Genomic DNA, 6,154 nt, shown 5'->3' on the forward strand with positions numbered 1-6,154 from the left:
TAAGTTTAAACGAAGTACGAGATAAATTAGAAAAATGATTAGATTTGTTTTGAGATGATGATGATTCGTCAAATAAACATAATTAATCTATTTGAACTTCAAATGTTTTCATTAAGCCTCCTACTGATGAAAAAAAATTACTGATGAGGATTTTAGCGAACAAGATAACGTGAGCTTAAAAAACATTCCTGCTTCACAAATGACTGCATTTGCTTCAGTCAAATTGAAGAACACTCAAATAAACCAATGTACATTAGGATAAAATTGTTTCCCGAAATTATAGACATATCTGATAACTCAAAGTTGACTGAATTAAATAACAAGCCATTAAGTACTAACTTTCAAACAGGTCTTGTTAAGATTTTAGAGTGAAAATAGATTAGATAAGAGCACATTTATCAGTCATAAGAAGCATCTGAAAAAATGAAAGTTCCAATTCTTATGGCAATTCTCAATCAAACTTAAAAATGGGAGGAGTGGATAGAATGAATGAAAATATATCAATTTAGAAACCATAATAATAATTAGCTTTTTAATTTCTGTATGTATAAATAATTCTCGGATATTTGGAAGAGAAAAAGTTATAATGGCGACTTATTGGCATTTACACGTCACGTTGCTAACAAAATACCGACAAAGAAGGCCATAAACAAAATAATGTCGGTAGACCTAAATCAATGCTGATGACTCCAAGGGTGTATGATCCATTCTATGATATAAGTCATCATATTCAAAGATCTATCCTTCACCTTGACGTTGCTGTAAGCTGTGTAAGAGTGAAACTATATTTATTTTTAAAAATCAAATGTGCAATAACATCAAAAAACTTCAGAAGAATATCACAAAAAAACATTTAAACAATAAATATTAAACTTTTTTTTAATAAATATTATTAAATTTGTTGTTATATATATCTTTACAAAAGAAAAAAGAAAACTATAACTACACTCTCAAGTTATTCTAGTAATCAATGTGGTGCCGTTCGTTGCGAGGACAGCCCCAAAAAATGATACATACGCCGATGGTTGAATTCCTGTAACATTTGTTTTTGCTATATATAATTTGCAATTATGGAAATTAGGATTTATTTTTGCCATTCATTATGTAACTTTTATTGATATAATCGAATTTTAGATCAAAATAGAAAACATATATTTATATTTCGGCGTAAATTGATCACTCTTATGTAGGCCATGGATACTTGTTCCTTCTGTTTTAACTTTTGGTGCTCCAAAATCCTCTGCTTATAGCAAAGCAAGAGTTCAATGCGCGACTTTGGAAGACGTATTCACATAACGAGCCACTGATCCAAACATAAATCTTGCTTTGATGTTTCTTTTAGAATTTTTATTTTCCAATACTGCTGTCTGTTATTTATTGTTTTCCCTATATATAATATGATATGATTTTTGGTTTTTTAGGTCATAAAATTTGTCAAATAACAAAATTTTACTCACCTAGTGAAGTATATTTATGAGATAGTATAATACTGAGTAAAAAGGGGACAGTTACAATCAGTCTTGCAATTTTCATCCCATAGTTTCTTATTTGCTATTATTTATTTATATAATTCAAATCAAACATGTTGTTTAGCTAGAACAGAGCCTGAAGTATTTTATAGAGTAAATTTATCTAGAACTGATTTCTAAAAAAAGAAATCTAGTAGAGTTACGGCATCAAGAACCAAACTTTATAAGTTTGAGGACTGAACTATAGTCATTAGTTATAAATAAGGATTGCGACAGCACTGATCATAAGTGACCCATAAACTTATGTAATAACATAGCTCAATGGATAACGTGCCCATTAACTCAATTTGCTTAGGTTTTCGCCTCGGTCGATCCTAGAGACGGAAATTCTGATTCTCATTTTAAAATTTCTAACTCCAATATGATATTTTTTAAATTATGCAACCGTCCTAGAGAGAATTGCAACATTGTACAAGTTGGATTCAACTTCAATTTGTCAATTAAATATGGACTGGTATAATATTCATATAGATTTTTAAAAAATAAGGAAATTTAGATTTGTTGTGTGAAAATTGGTACAACTTAATCAAACCTACTCGAAGTTATTGAGACAAAACAAAAAGATTTGCAACTTCTCTAGTTTCCCTTTGATATTTACAGCTGTCATACATATGTTTCCATCTATTTTTGCAAATTTTAAAGGCAAATACATACTTTAATAATCTATTTACATATTTGTTTGAAGAACATATATATACAAAAGCAGATGAAAATAAGATAATTAGATTTTTCTTTAGTTTTTATCATTTTTACTTTTATTAGGAACATTGAAATGCAAAATATTCAAATTTAATAAATTGAATTTCATCCAGAAGAATAGAATTCATTTATTATCAAATGGAAACAAAAATAATTATTACGACACACATCACTTTCTATTTTGAATGAAATTTTCCTGTTTACAATTAAGATATGCAAAATAGAAAAAGTTCAGCAATAAACTTCAAATCCTTCAAGAACTACGAGTATTTGATTATTGTTATAATTAAAATAAAAAACTTATTTTCCTTTTCTCATAATTGATTTTTATAGAAAATATAATAAGAATATATCTTTGGAAGCAATAAACCAATCTAGATCAAAATATAAACATAAGTACATTTTGAAATGTTTCATTCAAAATTGTATTGACAGCAGTTGATTCACAACAAAAAATTCTTTTAAATATTTTAAAGTTTTTATGTCAACTAAAAAAAAGTACTGTGACTCATTACACATGAGTCACAGAAAACGATATTGCCAGTCTCCCAAAAATGAAATAATACAAAAATATTATTCATTCAAAGCCTTCTTGTATGAAAAAAATATTGACACTCTATTGTAATCAAAAGTTATACTAATTCATCAAATTGGTTTATTTTACACACAAAAAAAAGCAGTAAAATTGAGTTCTCTAAATATTGTATCTAAGAAGATTTGATGTAATTTTGATAGACATCTGAGTTGTTGGGTGTCAGGCATGTCCTGCATTTATTTGGAATAACCTAATTGTACAACAGTGTGTTTTCATTTTAAGTCATCATTGTTTATGGTAATCATTTTAGGGAAACAAAAAAACCATAGATATTTAGAATAAAAATCATTTTTCCTATTAAATAAAAAAATAAGCCTTTGCATGTTATTTATAAATCAAAACAGGGCCAACAAATACAAATACTTTAACCTCTACCATCTATTAAGATATTTTTCTCTAAATTTCTATTCTTATAGTCTCCATATTAGATTAAAAAAATTATTTTTGTACAAAGCTAGTTATTTTTACGGACTTTCAGTACATATTACTCTGATTGGTTCAAATATAACTTTTTTTTCATTCTTATAAATTAGTATTTATTGCAGGACCTTACTCATTTTTATTCTTAAATTCATTTGTTAAAGTAACATCAAGATTTGTTTATTATATCGAATAAAAATATCAACTATAAGAACCAAAATTGCATCAACATCTATTATTATCTAGTTTATAATGTCCGTAAAATCTTCTTTACTTAATTTGGCAAGGCAAAAATTGCATTAGATGTGACAAAATTTCAGTTTTATAATTTGTGAAAATAAAAATATATCTATATGATTACATAATTCGTATCTCCCAATTTGGGGATATTTTGAATAATTTTAAGCCGTATAATCAGGTCCCAAAATATATTGACATTTTTCTGTAGTTTACTTTTTGTCACATCTTTCATTTTCAAGGGAAATTATTTTATTTTTCCTTGAATAAAAATCATCTTGAATATGTGTATTTCAAGATGATTATTACTAATAAAAAATAGAAAATATAAATTACAATTACACCATTAATTAAATATATCATACTTACAATTTACAAAAGTGCAATAAATATATTACTAATAATTAAACAAATCCACATTAATATAAACATAATCATTAATATCCTACGATCAGGGATGACTTTCCCCTTTTCTCTTATTCAAATACATGCATTCTTCTTCTTCTGTTCACGAACAGGGATACCTCAAAACAAGAGTAACATACTTTTTCATTCTTTATATGTACCTAAAATACATTTCATATCTTATTTTTTTCCTCATGTGGAAGCTTTTTATATTTCTAACAATACTGACAAATACTTTGACTTAAGGTGAATCTTTCAACAGTAGAATATGACAACTAACTAGATCCTAATTTAGATATAAAAGTATCTTTAGACATGTTTTTTCTCACATTCCACTGTTAATTGATTTGTTGTCAAAAAACAAAGATATTGCAGTCAGAGATGTCAATAATTTTTCAAAAACAAAAAAACATACATCTATTAATCAAACTATACTTGTCAAGTATAATTGTTCATAATATATTTGTATATGGACCATAAATAATCCGATTACTGTAGCAGAAAGAGTGTTATAATTTTTGCAGAGGTAATTTTAAACACATAAATTTATTTCATTTTAGTCTTACATTAAACTAATAACGATATAAAACGATAAGAATTCAATTGAATCACTAATTAATAAATCATTAATATTTGTAAAAAAACATAGAACAATGGAGTTCTTAAAATAAAAATATAAAGGTTAAACGAGCTCAGGATAAATTATTATCTTGATATCTGGGGTAAAAAAAATTGAATCGGTTTTATCTTTTTTTTTAATGAATTATTTTGAAATTGAATTATCTATGAACTTGATGTAAGCCCCTTACAGCTAAATTATTGTGTCATATTTGCACTTAAAAACTCAGGAAGAGTTTTTTCCAGAATATTATTGTAATATTTATTCAACGCAACTAAATCAACTTATCTTATGAAATTCCTTATTAAATATTAAAAACTAAATTGATCAACAATCAATGAAAATTGACATTTTTAAAATATTTTTTTTTCATTGGAAATGTTTGAACTGTTTTATAACTTCAACTAGGATACAAAGCAATTGAAGAAAAAATAAAAAGGATGTTTGGTGTTATGTGAGGTCCTTCATTTTTCTCTATTTTTTAGTGGTGTTATACATTTTTTATTAATAGTAATCATGATAAAGAAATAAATAATTCATTTTTCAAATTTTGAATGTTAGTATCAACTTGATATTTTCTTTGAAAATTTAAGTTTTTAAAAAGGCTTTAATGGTCAAATCTGTAGGGGTTGAAAGTTTTAATGGTCATTTTCAGGTTTAATAGCAACAATAAATTTAAGTTTCAGCCTGCGTCCAAAAATACTGCTGTATGGTGTAATAGGTGTAACTTGATCCAACCAATGTAAGTATAACAATTGGTACATCTGAACATCATGGGACGTATCTTTGTTATAAATACTAAAAATAGCAACAACTCATTTTAAATTTGATTTAAATTGCAATAAATCTCAAGTTTTACAAAAATTGTTTAATTTTGTCAATCAAATTTGCGCCATGTCATTTTATCGTAAATTAATCAAATATGACTATGCTATGGAATTCTAATTTTTAAGGTATTTAAAACTCTATGGCTGGGCCCATCGCAGAGAAGGTATTAGTTATCTTCAACAAAAAAAATTTCATGTTGTCAATAGATATATTAATTTGCATATTGCTATTATCTTTTACTTCTCAGTATTACAGTTTTTTACTGGATCATATACTTGTGACTAGAAATAATTTTTACTCCGTAAAAACATCTCGTGTAAATCGTGATAAAAAGAAAGTTATATTAAAATGAAATTTGAATAAATGATCAAAAGAATAAGAACAAAAGCATTTATAACTAGCTCCATTGAATTTAAAATGCTTACTTTTTTAATTTATGTTATTTCATATGTACATATATCAATCCTAATTTATATTATTAGCAAAATATAATGTCTGTTCTCTAAGTTTATTTAATTAATTTACATTACTAAGTTATATTTTTATTGAATTTTTAAACGTTGTAATAAAGTTAACAAAAAGGTATAAATTCTACCACAAGGTGATTTCTGAGGCTTAGAATTTGAATGTTCCTAGTGTATCTTTTATGTTATATTCCCTCAGTTTTTAAAACACAAATTTATTGACTTGATAAAGCCACATTGTTATTGAACCATCCATTATGTTGTTAGAAAATATTTAATTAAAAGTTTGGGAATATCAGTAATTTTACTTTAAAATAAAAATATTTTTGATTTAGATTTACTTTTAGTTAAGAGTCTA

This window comes from Lepeophtheirus salmonis, chromosome 4 (assembly GCF_016086655.4).
Source record: "Lepeophtheirus salmonis chromosome 4, UVic_Lsal_1.4, whole genome shotgun sequence".
In the NCBI taxonomy this organism is placed as follows: domain Eukaryota; kingdom Metazoa; phylum Arthropoda; class Copepoda; order Siphonostomatoida; family Caligidae; genus Lepeophtheirus; species Lepeophtheirus salmonis.